General features: G+C 37.9%; 1 protein-coding gene and 1 pseudogene across 19 annotated transcripts in view; one reads left to right on the top strand and one right to left on the bottom strand.

The window, feature by feature from the left end:
• Erc2 (ELKS/RAB6-interacting/CAST family member 2) overlaps positions 1 to 24024 on the bottom strand; it is an 873922-nt gene that overhangs the window by 687664 nt on the left and 162234 nt on the right. The window lies entirely within an intron of this gene.
• On the top strand, positions 1108 to 2242 carry LOC101959097 (tRNA (cytidine(32)/guanosine(34)-2'-O)-methyltransferase pseudogene; annotated as a pseudogene).

The raw sequence follows: 24024 nt of genomic DNA, 5'->3' as shown, positions 1-24024 counted from the left end.
CTTGTTGCTCTGAAACAATGAACCCAAAACCATAGTGCACCCTAAGATGCCTCTCCACCACCTCTCTCCCTATAAGGGACAGTCTTTCCTTATTAACCCATTCCATAAAGTCTGGAACAGATAACTGTTTCTTCAAATGACACTTCACAAATACAGAGGTCATAAAGAATCAGGGAAACCTGAAACCACCAAAGCAATACAATAAGCTTCCAGTAACTGATCCCAAATAATTGAGGACCCAAGACAAAGAATTCAAAATAATGGTTCTAAAGTAATTCAACAAATTACAAGGGAACATAGATGCACAATTTATCAAAATCAGGAAAACAGTAAAAGAACAAAATGAGAAGTTAAACAAAAAGATATAAAATATGAGTAAGAATATAGCAGAAGTTTTAGAGCTAAAAAATGCAATGACTGAACTAAAAAATGCAAAGAGTTTCAACAGCACATAAATTAAGCAAAAAAATGAAAAGCAAACTCAAAACCTACGCTACAATGATGCTTAGGTATGTGTGACAGATCACTTGGAATCATATCTTCAAAGGAGAAAAAAGAATGAAAACTAATGAAGAAAGCCCTAGGATATATGGGACAACACTGAAAGCAAGCATTTATGTAATTTAGATTCCAGAAAAGAAAGCTTAATGAAATAATGGCTGAAAACAAAGTTTCATATATGTACACACAGGTACAGGAAGCTCAGAAATCTCCAGTAAAACTCAACCCAAAGAAAAGTTCCCCTAGACATATTATAATCCAACTATCAAAAAATCAATGATAGGCGTGACCTAGATATGTTGACACAAGATGACAGGACTCTTACTGTACATTCAGATCAGGTCTGGACTTGGCCTTCTAGGATATCACATTTGCTACACTACAATGATGTGATAGGCATTTGGTTCACTTAAAAACACAAACTGAAGTCTTACATTTCTCACTGGGTTTACACTTTTTCTAAGACCTGGCTGTTGGTGCACCAACTTCCTTATTCCTGATCTTCCCTGCACCAATAGCTGAAGTAGACTGTGGCCCACTCACTTGGTTACTGATACAGGGTGGAATCAGACAACTGATGACAGGTCCCTGAGCAAATAGTATGAGATGGGATGAACATCAAAGGACAAGTGCAACATCTGCTACTGTCTGGAGAATGGCTGGCAGGCCTGCATTTCCTTAAAGCTGCTACAACTCAATGAAGAATTCCAGCTTTCCTATTCCAATTTGCTTGATATGGGTGTTTGACCTATGCACAGCCCCAGGCAGCTGGCAGCTGGAGCCAGTACTGAGCCAGAAGATCAGGAGCCAGGGGTATGGCCAAGTGGTGGCTGTGGACTTTCAGGCTATGGTTCTACTACCAGGTGTGATACAGATCCAGGGGATATCACCCAATTTTCTACTGCCAAGGAAATCATCCAGTACTTTGAGAGCTGTCCTGCAGACATAGTGATATGTGATAGAGCCCTGATGTCACTGGCCTCTACAATGTGCATGAGTACATGCAGGTTACCTGGCATTTGGTTCCTCCTAGCCACTCTGAACATTGCTAAACATGTCTTAAAGCCATTTCTTTGTAGCCAAGATATTGTGAGGCCAAGATGTGAGACTGCTCTACAGCCAGCTAAAAGTCTTCTTCTCCAGCATGCTCTGTGCCAAGCCCAGGGGCACTTATAACTCGAGCATTGAGACCTTTGCTGTCTGTCAGGGTTATGACCTTCCTGAGGGCTTATGCCAAACCTGACCAAAGACCTGACAGACCATTAGAATGATTTTAACCAACTGAATGGTCCCACTCACATCACTGTGCCTTTCATGATCTGTCGGGATGTAGGCACCTGTGATCTGGATCGCAGTTACCCACTGGATGTGGAAGATGGCTCTGCATACAAAGTGCACTCCACCCACACACTACCCATGTCACTCCCATACCAGAAGGTCTGCACTTAGAAAAGGAGTAGCTGGGGCTGGGTTGTGGCTCAGAGATAGAGCCTACGCCCAGCATGAGTGGGTTTGATCCTCAGCACCACATAAAGTAAAATGAAGACATTGTGTCCACCTATAACTAAAAAATAAATTTAAAAAAAATTTTTTAAAAAAAAGTAGCTGGCCAAGGATAGATCTGCCCCCAGGACTGCTCCATCACTAGAATGAACATACTACCCAGTCCCTGGTCAGCCCTTATTGCCACACTCTTCTGGCCCCAAAGATGGAAGACAATGAAATGAACTGTTCAACTTAACACGATAAACTAGCAAGCTGATAAAAAATTAGAAGCTGCCGCCTGTCAGGAGAGGCAGAACTTCAGTTGATGAACTTTTTTTTCAAATCTCAACAAGGTCTGAACAAATAAGCCCAGTGTGGAAACAACAGTGTTGTAGACAACAAACCCCACAAGGACAACAAGGAAAGAAACACTGCAGAAGTTTTCTACAATGGAATGGCACTTTCTTGAACTTGTGTGAGGACTTGCCTCTTACCTAAACCTATCTTGGGGTATGTGGGGGGAAAAAATTATATTTACCTTTAATGAGGCAAATTTTTACATTCAACTAATTCTGAAGGTCACATTTTCTAGGCAAAGGATTCTTAGTTGGTAATTTTTTCTTTCAGACCTTAAAAGAGTCCATTATACAATAATAAAAAGGTCAATTTATCAATAGGATATAACAATTGTCAATATATGCATCCACAAAAAAGCACCTAAATATTTAAAGTAAATATGAACAGATCCAATGGGAGAAATAGCAATACAATAAAAGTAAGAAACTAAAAAAAAAAAAAAGGCACATATTTAAGGAATGTAAAAAAAAAAAAGTAAGAAACTTCAATACTTTACCTTCAAAAATGGATAGTTCATTCAGACAGAAAGGTCAATAAAGCAACATTGGGCTTGAATTGTACTTACCAACAAATGAATATTGCATCCAACAGGAGCAGAAAATTCATTCTTCTCAAGCACATGTGGAGTGTTTTCCAAGATGGATCATATGATAAGCCACAAAATAAGTCTTACAAGGCATCCAAATTGAAAAAAGAAGAAGAAAAACTCTCCCTATTTGTATATGACATAGTTCTATATGTATAAATCTCTAAAGTCTACATTTGAAACTGTTAAAACTAATAAATGAATTTGTTTAAGCCTCAGAATACAAAATCAACATGAAAAAATCAGTTGTATTTCTTTACATCAAGAATGAAGGATGGGAATAGAAAAGACATTAGAATGAATCTGATATAATTTTCCTATGTGCCTATATGAACAAAACCTAAGTGAATCCCTCCACTGTGCACATTCACAAGAACGGGATGCTAATTAGAGTAAGATATAAATATGCATGCAGAATTTTATCAAAGTGGATTCTACCATCATGTATAACTAAAAAGAATCAATAAAGAATACCAAAAAATGTTCTACCCAAAAATGAAATGAAAAAAAATCCCATTTATGATAGTATCAAAAAGAATAAAATACATAGGAATAAATTTACACAGGAACTGAAAGATCTGCATACTGAAAACTATAAAATTGATGATGGGAAAAATAAAGAAAACACACACAAAAAGAAAGCTATTCCATTCCTTGTTTATGGATTAGAAGAATTAACATTGTAAAAATGTAAAAACGCAAAGCAATCTACATATTTAATAAAATACCTATGAAAATTCTGGTCATTTTCACAAAAATAGATAAAAATTCTAAAATTCATATAGAGCCACAAAAGATTCCAAACAGCCAAAGCAATCCTGGGGGGGGGGGACCCAAAGTTAGAAATGTCACACTTTCTGATTTCAAATTATACCACAAAATTATAGTAATCAAAACAGTATGATATTGACATAAAAACATACACAAAGACCAATGGAATAGAATAGAAAGCTCGGAAATAAACCAAATGATACATGATAAACTCATTTTTTATATGGGCATCATATAAACGGGGAAAGGAAATTCCCCTCAATAAATAGTACTGGTAAAACTGGATATCCACATGCAGAAGAATGAAATTGCACCTTATCTTACACCATATACAAAAATCATCTCAAAATGGATTAAAGACTTAAAAGACAGACCAAAAACTGTAAAGTACCTAGAAGAAAACAGGTGGAAATCTCTTTAACATCAATCTTGGCAATGATTTCTTCTATAGGACACCAAAAACAATGGCAACAAAAGCAAAATAAGTGGGACTACATCAAACTAAAAACTTCTGCACAAAAGGGCTGTGGATGTAGCTCAATGGTAGAGCGTTTGCCTTGCATGCATGAGGCCTTGGGTTTGATCCTCAGCACTACATAAAAATAATTAAATAAAAATGAAAACATTTCGTTCATCTACCAAAACAAAAAAAAACTTCTGAACAATTAACAAAATGAAAGGGGAGCCTATGTAATGGGAGAAAATATTTGTGAACCATATATCTGATCAGAGGTAATTATCCAAAATAAATGAGGAATTCATACAACTCAATAATAAAACAATTAATTCAATTTAAAATGGCATTTCTCCAACAAAGATATAACAATTGCCTATAAGTATATAAAAAGGTACTCACTACCACTAATCATCAGGGAAGTACAAATCAACACCAGAATGAAATATCTTCTGTTGTGATTTGGATGTGAGGTAACCCCCAAAAGCTCATGTATGAGACAACACAAGAAGGCTTAGAAGTGAAATGATCGGGTTGTGAGAGGCTTAACCCAATCAGTGAATTAACCCCCTAATGGGATTTACTGAGTGGTAATTGAAGGCAGGTAGGGTATTACCAGAGGAGGTTGGTCACTGGGGGGCATGTCTTTGCAGTACATATTTTGTATCTGGCAAACAAAGTCTCCATCTCTGCTTCCTGAGTGCAATGCTCTGATCCACTTTCCTCCACCACACTCTTCTACCATGATATTCTGCCTCACCTCAAGCTCCCAGGAATGGAGACTGCTGTCTATGTCTCTGAAACTGTGAGCCCCCAAATAAACTGCTCCCTCTCTAAAATTATTCTTGTCAGTCTTTTAGTCAGAGAAAAAAAAACTGACTAAAACATCTTCCTTTTCCTGTTGGATGACTATTATCAAAAAGACAATAGATAACAAATATTAGTGAGAATACAGAGAAAAATCATGCATTGTACACTGCTGGTGGGAATGTAGATTGGTACAACTGTAATGGTTGCACCAATCTACATTCCGTAATTACAGGCTACTAAAGAAATTAAAAATTGAACTAACATTTAAACCAGTGATCCTTCTTCTGAAGATATGCCCACAGGAAATAAAATTCCCAACTGATAAAGGTATGTGCACTCTCTTGTTCCTGTAGTTTTATTCATAATAGCTAAGACATGGAAATAGCCAGTGTCTGACAACAAATGAATGGCTGGGCACAGTTACATACACTTAATCCCAGGGGCTCCAGAGGCTGAGGCAGGAGGATTACAAGTTCAAAACCAGCCTCAGCAACGTAGTGAGGTGCTAAGCAACTCAGTGAGACTCTGAATTAAAAACTAAAAAGGGCTGGGGATGTGGTTTACTAGTTAAGCAAACCTGGGTTCAATCCCCTGTGCCAAAAACAAAAAATGAATGAAAATAGACATTGTGAGATACACACAAGTGTATGCACACATGAATACACAATGAAATATCAGCCTTGAAAAAGGAGATTCTGCTAATTAGGACAACATGGATGAATCTAGAAGCCATTAGACAAAGTGAGATAAAGCAAATATGGGGGAAAAACACTCTTGTGTGGAATTTAAATAAAAAATCAAATAGTAACAGAATGGAATGATAGTTACAGTGGGAAAGGGAGATGGCATGTTATGTGGGGAGACAAAGATCAAAAGATACAAAGTTGAAATTATGACGGGGCTGGGGGTGTGGCTCAAGCGGTAGCGCACTCGCCTGGCATGCATGCGGCCCAGGTTCGATCCTCAGCACCACATACAAACAAAGATGTTGTGTCCGCCGAAAACTAAAAAATAAATATTAAAAAAATTTTTAAAAAAAGTTGAAATTATGTAAGATTAATACATTGAGAGATCTACATGAAGTATATGGTTCCTAACATTATATGCTGGTAATTTTCTGAGAGAGTAGGCTTAAGGAACTCTTACCACAGGAAGGAAAGAAATTATGTGAGATGATATGTTAATTGTTTAATTGTAGTAATCACTTTAGATGTATATGCATATTAAAACACTATAACTGAAATTTATACAGTAAAAATAAATAGTACATGTATAAAAAACAAAAAATTTGTATTTTATTTGTTCTAACCCCCATATGCCCTCAGAAATTATAAACTTAAGTAATTTTCAGTATACCATACTAATATAAAATTTCTAGTTTATAATTCACAAAACTAAAATAGCTTTTAATTTGTTACAACTGTTTTATTTATTATATTATATTAATCCTGATTGGTATAAGTGACTTAACTTCCCTACTTAATCTTACTCACTAATAACTTTTAAATTTCAATAAAATGTTGAAAAACAAAAATTAGAAGTTCTAACAATTAGATAAAGTTTACCCTCCCTCAGTCTAATAAAACAGGCTGAAGGAAATATCTTGCTGTGGAAGTTTTAATTTCCACCTGCCTTCCTATAAGCTATATAGTAAATGTTAAAGTAATATTTTCAGATTCAACACTAAAATGAAAACAAAGGAAATATAAGTACCAGTATCTTGACTAACATTTTAAATACACAAGATCCCAACAGCTTGAATAAAATTCTATTATACAACTAGATATAATAAAAGGTATCTGAAAAGAATTCAGAATTCCAAGCACCATCTCCATTAAAAAGAAGTGAAGTCTGGTTAGTATTCTGAAGAATTAGATCCTTCCTGTTTCTCATCTCAAACTCAATTTGTGACAAACCGTATTTCACCAGGGTCAAAACCCACAAGGAGATATCTAAACACACTGGCATCACAATTATCTACAAATCCTATTTTCGATAATCTAATCTAACATGCCAAGACACACTCAGTTTACCCATGGGCACATCTATTTAGATCCTAGTTACTCTATATAATTCTAATAAGCTTGGCAATAAGTCCCAACCCACAGCAAATTAACAGTCAAAAGTTGAAATGTGAGAGGAGTGCTTAAGACACAAATATTGTTAAGCCTGAGAGGTTAGTAGCATAGGAGGAATCAGGAAAAAATAAAAACATTGAAAGTAGACATAAAAGGTGATCATGTGGGACCACTTAGGAGGGAAGCAAATAGTCCATTCCCAAGACTATTTAAAAGCACCCACTCCTTCATGGGAAAAAATAATAACAGACACTGCTAATCTTGACCCTGAGCTATGAAGTAAAGGTTCCAATCTGCTCAGGCCATTCTCTGTTGCAAGAAAGCCTGAAAGAATTCAAATAGTTGTAATTTTTAAAGGTTTTCCTCAGAGTGGTTAATCATTTTTGAAAGTGTTAACACTTAAAGGGCGAGGCGCTGGTCACTTGGGGAGTTGTCCTAAGAGGAAAGCTACTTTCTCTCACTCCATCAGTTAATGAAGCACTGCATATGGACACTCCACATTGGAAGCCGTCCCAAGAAGAGCATTCCAAAGTCAGCTATAACAACAAACAGCAGATGTCCTAAGGAGACACATATCTCCTCCCCACCCCAAACCATTTTAGGGTGATAAAAAAAAAAAGACCAAAAAAAAATGAGTTATCAAATAGGCAGCACAGACGATTAGTTAAAATCTATATTTCTCAGTTTCCAATGAGAGCACAAAGACACTTAAAAAAAAAAAAAAGATAAATCACTCTAATTTTTACAAGGGGAAAAAAAGGAATCAAATAAGTTTCTCCTTGAATAACTGCCAGGCCCACAGGCAGATCTTCCATAATAAGATGATCAAACCTGAAGAATTTCCCCAAAGGAACAGATACTTCCAAATTTCCATTTTAAAACAAGCATATTATTACTATTTTTTTCCAGTTTTAGAATGTGGATATTTGTTAAACATTAAATTCTATAATGGAGGAACAGCAGCTCATGTTCAGGGTGGGGTCATATGACAGATGGATACCCCCAAATTACTAAAATACATCAAGTTAGCAAAAACCAAGTCTGAGACATCTGGCTGAAACACAACCACCATGGCCAAGTCATTGTGTTTCCACTGACACGGCAGGCTATTTATCTGTGTTTAAAAGTTCCTCTTCCTCCCTTCTAGAAAGACTTTGAGAAAGACCCAAAGCTAAAGACAGGATCTAAAAGGGCCTGGCACTTTCTTCTCACATTTTCTTTACCTCCTGAAAAAGATTAATAGGAAAGCCACATTCTCATCCAAACTGGGCAGAAAACAAATAACAATACCAAAGAGAATGAAGCAATCCAGTGAGTGGTTCCCACCTTATCCTTTCCTAGTCTCTACCAGCACATGCAAAAATAAAGTGACTAACTCTTCCCAGTTTGTCTAGGATTTTCCTAGTTTTAATTTAAGTCCTGCATCCTGGGAAACTCCTCATTCACAGACAACTGGGGTGACTGGTGATCTTTGGAGGAGCAATGACATTCACATATCCCATGAGCAACACCCAGAGATGTGGTTATTATGCATAACCCCTTGGGAAACACAAATTGGTCCGAGCTAGGATCAAATCCCATCCCTTCTGCTTCCCACTAATGTGAATGTATTCCCTCTAAACCTCAGTTTTTCCATTCACACATAAGACAGCAATAACAAAAGAAACTTCCTCAGGGAATTATGAGAGTTAAATATGATCATAGGCTCAAACTAAACTTTCAATTATATAAGATATCTAACAGAGTTCCTATTATTTCCATTATCATTATTACATTGTAATCATATAATTTGGTTTTAACATTTTTTTTCAAATCTTATAACCTTAACTATTATTAAAAACAAACTGTCCCCCGACCACTCACAACTTATATCCATATCAGTTAGAAACCCTGCTATATAGTCACAGCTATAAAATTATACCACCACCAAAATCATCATCATCATCATCATCATTATCATCATCCAGGTAAGACCCACTTTTTTTTTTAAAACATATCTTTTTTATATACCTTTATTTCATTGATTTATTTTTATGTGGTGCTGAGGATTGAACCCAGCGCCTCACACATGCAAGACAAGCACTCTATTGCTGAGCCACAATCCCAGTCCCAAGACCCACTTTTTTGCAATCTAGTCAAAATGACCAATTTTGGCACATCTATTCCAAAGTAAGCAATTCTAAGTGTTTAGTGCTTGAACAAAAAAGTATATTTCCTCCATCTCGTTTCCTATTGGTAACCATGTTCTCTCTACTGTCCTACCTATTAAGAGCCCCAGTACCTAATCTACCAATACTATTGCAACTCATAGGCCAAGTTGAAACTACCATTTTCCCCTTCTTGGTTACTATTCAGAAGCAATTTCATGTGGACCTGTAGATTCTCTAGAAAGACAGGGAATAAAAATGAAAAACTGCAAAACATAGGTAAAACATCAACCTAAGACCTAATACTAGGCAAACAAAAATGCTCACTTGATCAGTGCTAAGTTATATAAACCATCCTTGTGTCCAACAAGCAAAGTCCTGAAGAACATCATATGCATTTCATGTATAAGACTGGTAATGCTCTCTCTATCTCTCTGGCACAATGCCATGTCACTCACCTTCCTTCACAGTACCAATCTTCAACCAGTCTGAGCCAATGAAATTCTTCATTATATCTTTTTTTTTAAGAGAGAGAGAGAGAGGGTTTTTAATATTTATTTTTTAGTTTTCGGCGGACACTACATCTTTGTTTGTATGTGGTGCTGAGGATCGAACCCGGGCCGCACGCATGCCAGGTTAGCGCGCTACCACTTGAGCCACATACCCAGCCCCCTTCAGTATATCTTGACTGCTATATGCTGCTTCTATGTTAGTTAAGCTCTCCCATCTCTTAAATGATTTCTCCTTTACTTGGGAGGCACTGTCAGTAGCTTCAAGATGAAAATGATATTCAAGGATACCCCTTATGTCATGGAAGATTCTTTTTCCATATTTGTGAAATGTGAAGGTTAAACAAATTTTATTTTTTTCATTGCTCTTTACTATATTCATTCTTCTGGGACATTTATTTGTATGTAGGCACCATAGTAAAACTCCAAAAGAAAGGTTAGTTGGCGGGGCTGCCACTAATGCATATGGCCCCTTTGTGCAAATTACAGAAGAAAGCCCCTTCCCTCAAGACATTTTATTTCCATCTGCCAGAACACTGCTACAGTATACTGATTTTGCTAGAATAAAGGTTGGTGTTGCCATTTTCTAGCACACTGTCATAATATATGTACACAAATTTATGATGCCCATGATATAAATGGCACCCTCTAGAGTTTGCAGTATTCAATCTACACAACTATGTATTCTGACTCTACATGACATCCCTTTATATTAGTAGAATCAGAGAATTTCAGATACACTAACTAGACTCATATGTTATTTAATGAAAGGATATGTCCTCAGAAATACATTGTGAGTCAATTTCATTGTTAAGTAGACATCATGGAGTGAACTCACGCACAAAATAGGTGGTATAGCCTACTACATACCAAGGTAATATGGTATAGTCTTTTGCCTGAAGGCTACAAAACTGTACAACATGTTACTGTACTGAATGTTGTAGGCAACTGCAACACAATAGTAAGTGTTTGTGTATCTAAACATCTGATAACTATGATATCACTAAGCAATAGGAATTACTCAGTGTCATTATGATCTTATGAGACCACTGTCATATTTGTGGTCTGTGATAAATCAAAACATTATTATGATGCCCATGACTATAGTCAAGGTTTACACAAAAATTGCCCTGATAATATTCTGCATGTATGTACCCATCTTCTATGTTATTCTTCTAATTAATTTTGCCAAAAGAGGAAGATTGTCTTTGTCAGATCAGATTATTAGCCCAAAGTCATAAAAGTTATTCTTGATAAATCAGAAAGAGAAATTTTAAAATACATGCTACACTAAAGCAATGACATGGTGGGAAAAAGAGGAAAGGGGGAAAATATGGAGTTCTGGAGCAATCAATTTTTTCCCAAGACAAAAATATTTATCCTTATCTTAACCAAAAAAATTTTACTAATGGTCATAAAAATAATCACCCCATTTCAAAATCCAGTTGCATAGGAATAAAGTTTATCCTACAAGCTGCTTCTTCCCTAAATGGCTTTTGCTTTTAGCTGCCATCAGCTTTACTTTTCCCACCTTTAAATTCTGGCCTTTAAACGAGATCATTGAGAGTTCACAGAGCTCAGGATAATGAGTTTTCCAGAAAGGGGATCCCAGTGTTCCAAGCAAGGGGGTGAACAGACCATGAGAGCCACAGCTTGAAGAAGTAGATGATTCAAAAATATATCTGTAAACAAGCAGATTTTTTACCGCCTTCTCTACTTGCAGAGCACTAACTCAGACATATTGCTTTTCCTCAGCCTCTTATATCATCATTACAAATAAGAGTGAGTCCAATATGGCCAAGAAAAACAGCTTTATAAAAAAGACAGAAACAAGCCCAACTGAGATTCTAATGAGAGAAGACTTCCCCTCTCTTTGCTTCAACTCCATTCCCTCCTTTTACTCTCATAACACAGGTTTCCTTAGTCCCATTTTACAGAGGAGGAAACTGAGTCCCCAAGAGGTGAAATGACTTGCCCAAGGTCATATCTCTATTAATGGTAAGCCATGCCTGGCTTCAAAGCTCTTGCCACACTGCTCTAGGCAGAGCTCTAGGTCAAAGTTTCTCAAACCTTCACAAGTCCACAGGACTGCTGCAGAACTTTTTATAATGCAGACTGAGATTCCAGTGACCTGGGGCCTAAGCTGCTGCAGTTCTGGCTCTGGGGAGATGCTAGTGATCTGCTGGGTTCCAGACCACACTTTAGATCAGTGTTTCTCAAGAGGGAATGATTTTGTCATCCAGGGAACATCTGGCAATAACTGGAGACATTTTTTGATTGGCAAACTTGGGGCATGGGGTTAAGAGTACTAGCATCTCTGGACAGAGGTCAAGGATTTTTTTTTTTTTTTTTTGCTAACCATCCTCTAATGCACAGAACAGCCCTCAACACCAATAAAAAACCATCAAGCCCAGAATGGCAACAGTGCTACAATTAAGAAATTCTGTTCTAGAGGATCCAAGTTCATTTAAACTTTTTCCAAAGCTGCTGAAGTTTTGTAAAACTGCACTGGAGTCAAAGGTAACTCCCATGTTCAAAAATTCTCCTTGAACTCTGATAGAAATGCTGATATCATGCAACCAATGGCTAGCGTATAATGAAGTTAATTTCCTCACAAATAGTCTCCCACTGTACTGAAGAAAATCAAATCAGCTGGTTACAAACTGGGGTTTCAGAAACTTCCCAAAATTTCTGCAAGGTCTTTGTTTCTTAGCACTGGAGGTCACAATGAAAAGAAAAAAGATAAGATTATTTTTTGGATACAAATTTTCTAATTTCCTGTTTAGGCAGCTCAAACTCTACTGTGTTGACCAGGATCACATGAAACCATCTTTTATTATTCAGCTTTAGCTATTGCTACCCACCATCAATATCATGCTGAGATATTACCATACTCTGCTCCCAGCATCCACTCAATCCCCAGACTCAATAAAGAAACCCGTCATTCATCTGGATCTTTACTATTCATAGAACCAAAACGTTAGTTCATGCTTAATATTTTTTATTAACCCCACATTTTATTGTGGGATTCACAGAATCTTTAAATGACATATTATATGATAAAGTATATGCTTTAGGAAAACTATAAGTCTTAATATAATTTGAGTAACTCAAGGTTTGGTTAAAATCATATAGCTTCTTATTTGGGGAGGTCAAAGAATAGATATCACATCTGCTAGTGTATCAACCTTCCAGGCCATATGCCCCTGACCCCATATTTCCTACTTATTTGTCAACGAACTTCCCAATTCTATAGACTCAGCCCAAAAATCCCACCTTAACACAATCCCCATAACAGGGTCTCCGTCATTTCACTGCCCCTCTGCAGACATAGTTTAGATTTAAAAACTCTTCATAAAATAACTGAATAAATGAACATGTCCTTGAAAACTCAGCTTTTGGGGTTCTCTTTTCTCTCTAAAAGTTTCCTTCTTGGTTTTTCTCACTGTGTGCCTTCTTCCTTCTTTGTCCCAAGTACAACTTATCACAGACACTTCTGCTCCCTGCATTCTTTACATTCTTAGCTATGGTTCCTTCAAGGCATTCTCTTGAATTCCTTTCCCTGTCTGTACCCACTGTCATCACCTTAATTCAACCTCACGAACAGTCTCCTAGACTTTCAAAACTAACTCCTAATTGATAATTACAGAATTATAAAGACAACATGGGGGCCAGTTATGGAGAGAGTATAACTGTTCCCTGAGAAGCCCTGGACCTGGAATGGTGTTATCAGCCCCACTCTCAGCTGTCCATTCTTGGTGTGCACAAAGAAGGTAGTGTCACCTGATGGTTAGGAACACAGGGCTTTGACCACCTTGACTGTGACTCCCTTTGAGGTACTAGTCAGAGTAGTCCACTTCCCTCTCAGTTTCTTCATGTGTTACCAGGGAAGATTAATTGGTTAAATAGCTGCTGTGAGGATTAAATAAATGAGTTACCACATATCAAGAGTTTAAAACAGTGCCTAGCACACTATAAAAGATCAATAAATGTTGGCCATGTCGACAACAATAACAACCCATTTAAGCCAATATCCCAAAGAATAATTCAAACTGGTATGATCACCAGTCATTAATGAAAAGATAAAACACCACCATGAACTCCATGTGTCAATGTTCTAAGAAGGACATGGCACTGTCTCTGTCACAATCAGAAGAAGGCAGGACCTGAGTACAATTATGAGAAGATATCAAAAGGTCTAAAATATGGGAAATTCATTGATAATCTTCAAGGTACCAAGAATGATAAGAAATAACTAAGGAACCCAGGGAGAAAATATGGAGACCATGGGGAAATGACAACCAAATGTAACACAGGATCCTAGAATGACAATCAAAGGACACTGATGGAAAAAATCAGTAAAATTTAAATGGGGCCCTTAATTTGGTTATGGTATTCTACCAGAGCAAGCAAAACTGGTATCTTCTTGGTTCTAATAATTATACTTAGGTCGTGCACAATATTAAGATGGAAACAACAGGAGAGAGACATATGGAAGCTCTGTGTTATCTTTGCATATTTTCTATAAGTATAAAAATAGTTAAAAATAAAAAATTGATCCTTCACAAAAGGTAACCTGTCCCAGAGATTATTCCTCCCTAGAGGGAGTGGTAAAAGTTGTTAACTAATGCACCGAGGGGCCTCTTCCTGCCCGGTTCACTCTATCTTGGCCCCTCCAGCCCATCTGCTTCTCCCCTTTTAGCCATCTACCAGAGTATCTCTTGGGCCTAGTCACTTACACAGGAATGAGAGAGACAAGGGTGAAGAGAGCAGGAGAACAAAGACAGCTTAAGACATAAAAAGGCAAAACTGGCTGGGGCTGGGGCTCAGTGGTAGCGCACTTGCCTTGAATGTGTGAGGCACTGGGTTTGATTCTCAGCACCACATATAAATAAATAAAATAAACATCTATCAGGAGCTAAAAAAAACAAATTTTAAAAAAAAGGTAAAACACCCTCACTTCTTGGGATACCAGCTATGGCCCCCTTCTTCCTCCCAGAAGAAGTCTATATTACCCCTTTTTAAATAAACCTTGCTTTCTATGCTTGCCTAGGTGCACTTCTCCAACATTATATTTCAACATGTGAGGCAGCAGGACTCACCAGTAACCAGCAGTATTCCTACTGAAGATATGACACTAAAGACTAAAAACAATCTCTGCTTTGGGCTGAGGTTGTAGCTCAATGGTAGAGTATTTGTCTTATAAATGTGAGGCACTGGGTTCGATCCTCAGCACCACATAAATATAAAATAAATAAAGGCATTGTGTCCATCTACAACTAAAAAAAAAAAATCTCTGCTCAAAAGCTGTGCAGTCTAGGTAGGAGGCAGTAATAGTAATAAAAACAATGTGCAAGGTGTTGGCAATATTAAAGATGAGTAAGGTGTGATTTCTGCTCTCATGGAATATATAGTTTTGAAAGGATTATATATATATAAATTGGAAGACTAAAACATTGAGCATTTACAACATGCTAGGCTCTATATGTATATAACATGCATTACACGTAGGTTTAATTTATCAAGTCCTGTGAATCAGATATCTATCACACAATATAACCATAACATACTGAAGAAGGTTCACTTTTATGAAATGTAACCGGGATGGTAGAGAAGTCACCCTTGATTTCTCTCAGCTCAGAACAAACACTGCACCCCAACAAGTGACCTATAAAATACCAACAGGCCAAGTTTGATCCTGAAGACAGAAATCTGTAGTTTGAAAAGGGAGCGTAGACTTGCTTTATGAGATCAACTGACAGTGAAGCCAAATCTTGCTTATCCCCTCCTCATCTTTCTTCAAGGAAACATAAATGACATTTGTTGAGCCAAGCCCTGTGCAAACTGCTTTACATAGGTCATCTCATTTGAGACCAAAGAGTAAACTTGCACAGGTGGATGCAAAGGTTGTACTGGAGGCAAAGAAAACTGCTGATTGAAATTCTCCTAGGCCAGAAGTCTCCTGTAAATTTCCTTAGCATTCTTAGGTCTCTTGCAAAGGTACAGCACAGCTATTATGAATAAAACAAAGATAATTAACCCCATAAATCAATGCAGATTAAAAATACAAAGGAGGGGCTATGGATCAGCAGTAGTGCACTTGCCTGGCATGTGTGAGGCACTGGGATCAGTTTTCAGCACTGCATATAAATAAATAAAAATAAATATCTATCAACAATTTTTAAAAATTTTTTAAATTTAAAAGGACCCAGCTTCTTGGAAGGCTGAGGCAGGAAGATCATGAGTTCAAAGCCAGCCTTAGCAAAAGAGAGGCGTTAAGCAACTCAGTGAAACCCTGTCTCTAAATAAAATACAAAATAGGGCTGGGGATGTGGCTCAGTGGTTGAGTTACCCTGAGTTCAATCCCTGGTACCACCACCACCACCTCAAAAACTGCACAAAGGAAAGAAAATGAATGAGGTTAAAATAAGAAGGAGAAATCAACATGTTAGGAGAAAGAGTAAGATTTTAAATGAAGTCATAATAGGAACCAGATGAGAAACTTAAATTTTAAAAAAACATTTCAAAGAAAACAAACCAAAAAGAGAAGGAATCAGTAGGAAAAAAATGATTAGGATTATTTTATATTTCTATGGAATAATAAAGAGTATACTGGGCTAGGGTTGTGGCTCAGAGGTAGGGCGCTCACCTAGTGTGCTCACCTAGTATGTGTGGGGCCCTGGGTTCGATCCTCAGCATCACATAAAAAATAAAGATATGGTGTCCACCTATAACTAAAAAATAAATATGTATATATATATTTTTTAAAAAGAGTATACTGGTTCTCACTTCGAAGTTAATTTCCCTGTGAGGTCTCAGGCAAGTTACTTCACTTCCCTGATTACGTAATATGACAATGTCAGCACCAACACCTCAAAGAGCTGTTCTGAGTAATAAAGCCCAGCACTGAGCTCCACCCCAGGAAGCCTTCTATTTAATGATGGTGGTGATGATGATGATTTATGATGTTAACAGCATCCACCAGGACCTCCCAAGATGTGATTCCATGAAACTTCCTCCATCAGTATGATAAGCCCAGCAATTCTCAGATGTACAGTGCCACACATATTCCCAGCGAGGCAGCTGTGGTTTCAGAAAACGCAGTTGTTTTGGCCATTCTCCTTCGATCTTCTACACAAGCATATTTGTGTCTATAGGGCAGCAAAATAAAGAACCAACATACAAAGATAATCACAGCCAAGAGAAAAGGGGAAAGATAGTGAGTTTTCAAAAAAATATTTCATGTCCTCTGGAAAGGCTGTGTCATTACATGCCCAACATCACCACGCTCAACACAAGCATCCTCAAGTCTCCACTACCCTCCAATTATCCCTTTACTTCTAAGGGTTGTTTAGAAGGCGTCCAAATACTACACATTTAAAACTTTACAGGCACAAACCTCAATGTGTCTCAAGTTTCCAGTGTGTAACTGGCAAGGACTCAGTCATTGTGTAGTATTCTGTCTTTTAAAGCAACTAAAACTTGAGTCCTTAAAAAAAAACAACTAAATCTTGATAGGCATCAGAAAAGTATTGCAACAGACACCACTGGCAGTAAAACTGGAAGGGACCATGAAGGCAGAGTGGAATATCTACATTAAGAGTCATTTCTGCTATCTAAGGCACACTCAGATCTTGCAATTTCCTTGCTGTGTTGATTTTACTAGAATGGCACAGGCCTATGCCACGTTCTAAAAGAATGTCACCTGGCAATGCATTCCTATTTGGATGTGAATGGGAAAAGCAACATTTTATGGAAGATCATTTGTCTAAACAAGGGTTAATTTCTAGTACACTAGGTGATGAGGGTGCTCTTGACATCAGGAATTAAATTAAATCAAGCAATTAAATCAGGATGGGGAGCAATGCAACTTTTTAGAGAATTTTTTTCTTTTTAACCTGGGGTGCTTTAACCACTGAATCACATCTCCAACGCTTATTAAATTTTTTTTTCCTGGATACAGGGTCCCCTAAGTTGCCCAGACTGGCCTCAAACTTGCGATCCTCTGGTCTAAACCTCCACAGTCTTTGGGATTACAGGCATGTGCCACTGCATCTGGCTTACAATTGATTAATTTTTATTTTTATTTTTGTGGTAGTAGGTATTTAACCTAGGGCTTTGCACAGGCTATGCAAGTACTCTACCTCTGAGATACACCCCAGCTCTGCAACCAATTTTTTTTATCTTTGATACCAGGGATTGAACCCAGGGGTACTTAACCACTGAGCTACATCCCCAACACTTTTTATCTTTTATTTTGAGACAGGGTCTAGTGAGAGGTCTAAGTTGCTTAGGGCCTGGCTAAATTGCTGAGGCTTGCCTGGATTTTCTATCCTCATGCCTCAATCTCCCAAGTAACTGGGATTACAGGTACATACCACCAGACCCAGCTTTTAGATACATTAAGGCTGAGGAGGAGATATTAAAAACAAGAAAAGAAAAGCAATACTTAATAGACTTAAAAGAATCTAATCTTAGAGTGGCAGCTAATCTCCCTAAACAGACTTCTGAGAAGGAGATGTGTCAAGTGTTGATAAAGTATTTCCTTGGTAAATGACCACTGGCCTGGTGTGCAGCACTCAAAGAACAGAGAACCCCCGCCATGAATCTGAGATTCTCTGCAAGGAAAGAACTCTGCTCCATTAATAACTTTTAAAATCATGCACTAACTAATTCATGGTGGCAGTCCAAATCCTCCCATCAAACTTCATTATGCGATCAGGCTGAGTTCAAAGATATATGCAGGGAAAAGAAAAAAACTCAAGTCTACAGAAAATTGGTGGGGAGGGGTGGGGAACAAAATCCTGCAAGTTTTAAAGTGAGGAAAGGAAGCTGAAACTAGAGGACATGGTCAAGTGGGTCAAAAAAATAAATAAAGATTTTGATTGCATAAAAAGCCACACATGAGTTCAGATTTTAATGTGATACACATTAATACTTGCTATTTTAATATTTGCCTTTACTAGAGATGTAGTAGGATTCTGCCTGAGGCAAGATTTTTTAATAGCAATAATAAAAATACTTAATGGTACTTAGAGCAAAGCACGTGTGGTCATGTTTTAAAGAAGGAAAGGAAAAGGTAATTCTGAACATCTGTACTACATTTCCACATGATAAAACCACTATACTCCAAAATTATCTTGAAGTTTGATGGTCTGGGGGGGAGGGTGGCAGTTCACATAGAGAAATGTTTATTCAAAAAACAAAGTGAGACTCAAAAGCCATTTTGAGGAGAATGGGGACAGCAACCTTTATTGTAAAATAAAATTGCCAATTAATAGCATGTCTGGTAGTCAGAAAGTAAGGTTTATGTATCTTCTCAGGTCCATAATTATTGCCTCCATAAATACTCCTGAGAATCAATATCTTTTATTTTCATAAGTCCCAACCTTCCCACACAGTAGCTCAGATCAAAAATACCACCCTATCACCTCCCTTAGATTTCTTTTCCTGAATTTACCTACATTTTCCGAGAGGCTAGGAGTAAAGCAGGGGACAGTTCCCGCCTGCTCTGTGTGTGTCTGTGTAAGTCTCTGTGTAGTCTCTGTGTGTTTTCTTGTTTCTGTGTGTATCTGTGCCTGTGTGTGTGTGTATGTGTGTCTGTCTGTGTCTGTCTCGCCATATTTCTGTTTCTGTGTGTCTCTGTCTCTTCTATATGTGTCTCTGTGTGGGTCCCTTTCTCTCTCCTCTGTCTCCTCTCTCTCTCTCTCTCTCTCTCTCTCTCTCTCTCTCTCTCACACACACACACACACACACACACACACACAATCACACACAATCACACACAATCACACACACACACACACTCACACACACCATTTCTGGTTTTCAAGCTCAAACCTCTACCCCACCTCACCTCAGGACATCTGCTTCCTAAATTCAATCCCCTGCAGTTAGTCTTTGGATCAAGAAGTACAGCAATCTTCTTGACTTTCTTCAGTAAAACAGTTTCAAGCAGGTGTGGCTAGGAATTTCTGTACTTGCCCATGGCCATAGACCAGTCACCAAAGGATGTGTCACTCACTCTTCACCAGCAGTTCACAATTGATTTCACCCCCCAGGAGATATCTTGCAATGGCTGAAGATATTTTTATTGTTGTTAAAATGGTTTAGGGAAGGGTGGGGTTGCTACCTGAATCTTGTAGGTAGAAGCCCTAGATGCTTTTAAACATGCTACAAAGCAACAAAATAAGGGGGGAGAGGGGGAAGCCCTTACAACAATGAATTGTCTTTTCCAAAATATCAATAGTACAGAGACTGAAAAACGCTAGGCTACATCAAGGAAGCAAAATTCAAAGCATTTAGAACCCCTGCAACCTCTGTGCCAAACTAGAAACAAAAAGTAATCCCCTTCACATTCAAGCCGGGGTGTTTAGGAAAGTAGATTTTGCTTTACCAAATTTCAGAAGAGTAATGAAATAGGTGCCTATTGGGAGTTATAAATACAATTTTAATGTCACACTACTGACATAGAAATCTGAAATATGTAATGAAAACTAGATAAAAAGGCTGGCTTGGGGAGGCAAAGCATTTCTTTCTGGAAGTGTGCTAATTATAAAGTAAAGAAAATTGAAAAAAAGACCAACTTTGAACAGATGAAGTGGGAAAGGTCCAACTCTACATGCCTCCCACTTTCTTGTCCTTATTCTCTGCTCACAAAAACTGGTCTATTCCCTAAGAATTCATGGAGGGCCAAGTATTTTCACTTTCCTAAGCCTACAATGGACCGGGGAGGGAGACTCACGCTGCTGCTATCTTCTACACAGCACTGTTTAACCTGGCTCGGTGACCTCACAGATTTACAATCAAAATTCCCTGATAAGATGTCGCAAGAGAAAAAAGAAGAAAAAAAAAAAACCTTTGCATTTTTCCTTGTTTGCATGTAAAAGGAAATAACCCTGTGTGAGAAGTCAGAAGACCAAAATCCTAGTCTACTCTCTATCAGTCTGAATCACTGACAGTTTCAAGGAGTGTTTAGCAACAAAGAACCTAGCACCAACAGGCCCACATTTGAATCCCAGATCATTTACTACTTGCTCTGAGAACCTGAACCAAGCACATCACCCTCAGGACCTCAGCCTCCTCATCTGAGAAGCAGGAAAACCATCATCCACTTCAGCACATCATTAGGAGCATAAAAAAGGCACTCCTTGGGAAGTGATTAGCACAGCCGGATCTCACAGTATTCTCAGTAAATATTACATGTCATCAAAACTTCTCTGAGCCCCGGTGTCCCAGGGTTGCTGGGAGCATCAGAAGAAATCATTATAATGGAGCATGTTCTATAAACTACTAGGCCTCCTCCACAAGTAAGGTATTAATTAATGTTCCCACATAAGAAAGGATGAGCCTTGATATAGCCAACCCTGTCTCAACTTCCCATTACCAAGGCTTATAAAACACACTAACATAACCACAGTACAAGGGCTTGTAGTCCTTTCTCACTACTGAGGTTTTATTTGTGGTGTATTGTTTTACCAGACAACGATGACAACTTCTGTAAACTAATGAAAAAATATTTTTTACATATTTTTACATAATGCTATACTAGTAACTGTTGTATTCTGCTACCTTTCCTATTCATAACTCACTTGAAACTAATGTTTGAAATATGATATGTCAAGAGCTTTGTAAGGTTTTGAACAACCAATAAAAAAAAAAAGAAAAAAAAATATTTTTCAGGGAGCCATCACTCCACTCTTAGGGCAAAAAGGACAGTAATCTGTCTCTCCCAGTATGACTTCCTGACATTCTCTGGATCCCCCTGGAGCCTTTATCCACCTCCCCAACTACTTCCTTTTCCCAGCAGGTTCTGAAATGCCTTGTGTCTAATGGCCCCCTGGGGCTCCAACCATCTCTGTTACTGTAAAAAGCAGCCAATTACACTCATTAAAATCAATATGGGGTAAAACCTGAACCATTTCAAATTAGCATGTAGCATTCAAATTTTAAAGAATGCATTAGAATTAAAAGATAAAGCAAAATATGCTAAAAAGAAATGAATATATTTCCTGTTATCTAAATTGGAAGAGTAGAAGTTATGAAATTGTACTTTTAGATGCATTGTCAATTAGGGAGCGGAAATAGCATTTTTCTACAAAGATGCTTTGTTGGCATCTATTCTGAATGAAGTGCTAGGAGAAAATGGAACTTATAGAAAACAAGGAGAATAAGAATTACATTGACATCAGTCAATGAAAATTCTATGAAATCTCATAAGAGAGAGAATATTCAATTGGTCATGTTCTCTGGTCATAAGACACATTTGAGAATGAATGCCTTTAAAGGCTCCAGGGAGTAAAAGCCAATCCCCTGCGCCTGGTACTCAGAGCCCCCAGTGAAGTGATCCCACACCATCTATTCAGCTTTATTTCCTCCCTCTCCTGAAAGGTAGAGTTTCATGAGTCCCAAATTTGATGCACTCCAAACCCACCACAGTTCCCACATCTATGGCTCCACTCAGCCATCCCTTCTCCAGTCAGACCTCTTCACAAGCCGAGTGTTGAAATTCTTCCTGCCTTTAAGGATCAGTTCTGCCATGGTTTAAGCTGGTCATCCATTTTCCTGCTTTTGGCTGTTCAGCATTTAAGTACCCTTTGAGATCCTCTTGGTGAAACCAATCCAAGGATTAATAGCAAGCAGTGGTGACAAGTACAAATTCTACAGCCAGAATGCCTGGGGTCTGATCTCGGCCCTAGCACTTGTGAATGAGGAAAATACCACTTTGTGCCTCAGTTTCCTTATCTGTGTAAAGATGGTGATGACAGCATTACTTAGTACAGCATCGGGCTATATCTGGAATAAGCATCAATGAGTACAAGTTGTTTTATTGCCCACCTGAATCTATGAACAAGATCACAAAACTGCCACCATGCTTCCACAGCATGCTACATATGGATGTTCCAGATAGGCCCAACAACATCCAACACATTTTGCAAAAACTGAAAGGAGATTTCCAGGTACTCCAAAATTCCCGCTTCACTCCAAACATACAGCAATGATAAACATAAAAGAACATGGAACTTATGAAGTCAGTATGCACCTTCCCAATACTCACAAACCACAGAACAATTCTCTAGTTATTTTTCAATCATTAAAATATATTATCGAACAAAAGCAATATCTGAGGCCTGGGAATATTGATGAAATAAACTGATCAGGTTAAAAAAAGCTTTCTATATTAAAATAGAAAATAATCATTCAGTTTTATAATATACATGTGAAATAGCATTTATAAAAGATCTTCTATATAAAAATGGTATGTTTTATAGATAAAATGGTATGTTTTATTGTTTGGGAATATTTTCTATCATAAGCTTTGTTGGTAGAAATAGAATGTATTGAATCTATTAGATTTAGAAATGCCTGCATCAGCAAAATCATGGCTCAGCAGAACCATAGACAAATGTGTGTTAAAGAGAAAGAGACTATATGGTTTGGAGAAAGGGGCACCAAAGTGGCATCTATAAGTTTGGGACAGGGATTACATAGGGGAGGTTTGAGCCATCAATAAAAGACCTAAAAACTCAAGAACTTCTTGATCACAACCTTTGCCCTGGTGAATCTCCCACTGGCCTCAGAAATCTGACCAAGAATTCATGTTACCTGCTTCTCCTTTCTGCCCACCCACAGCGCAGAGGGAAGCTCAGGTCCCATCTCCTGCAGGTTATGCCTGTCTTGGATTATTAGCAAATGTGGCCCCCATGACTTGAGTCTTCAACTGCCCCTGCAACTAAAAAAAGGCAAACTGCCAGAAGGTATTAGAATAGGAGATCAATGGGCTTGGCAGTTAAAGAGTGAGACATGTCCCAAGTCCACTGACTTTCTTCTGAGGACCAGTCAAGAAAAATAGTATGCAGGTAAGCATAAGAGGATCCTGATATAAAAACCCATTTTTTCTTTAATCAGATCAGCAATATTTAGGGTACTTTACAGGGAACAGTATGTTCTTTGCAGGAAAACCTAAAGAACAAGGTAAACCATTACCACATTAAACACTGTCTTATCAAATCAACCTGTATCAAAATGCATCACAATACACTAGTGAGTAATGCTGGGGCTCAGCCAAGCCTGGGGCTTACATTAGCCATAGTTCCTGAGCAATGATTTCCATCTTCCAAATAAGTTGAGATCACAACCTTTTCACCATTGTTTCCTACCAAACAAAGGAGTGGGTGTCACCCTCAGCCTCTTCCAGACCATTGAAAGACAACAAGATAGTAAAGCAACCCACCCACCCCATGTGCAATTCCTGCCAACTCCAAACATCCTGAAACAATAGGCTGAACAAGACTAGAAGACAAGGTTTATGTGAGGTCCAACACCT

Source organism: Ictidomys tridecemlineatus, chromosome 2, assembly GCF_052094955.1.
Source record: "Ictidomys tridecemlineatus isolate mIctTri1 chromosome 2, mIctTri1.hap1, whole genome shotgun sequence".
NCBI lineage: Eukaryota > Metazoa > Chordata > Mammalia > Rodentia > Sciuridae > Ictidomys > Ictidomys tridecemlineatus.
The sequence above is the reverse complement of the archived record's forward strand: the minus strand, read 5'-3'. Positions and strand labels throughout refer to the sequence as shown.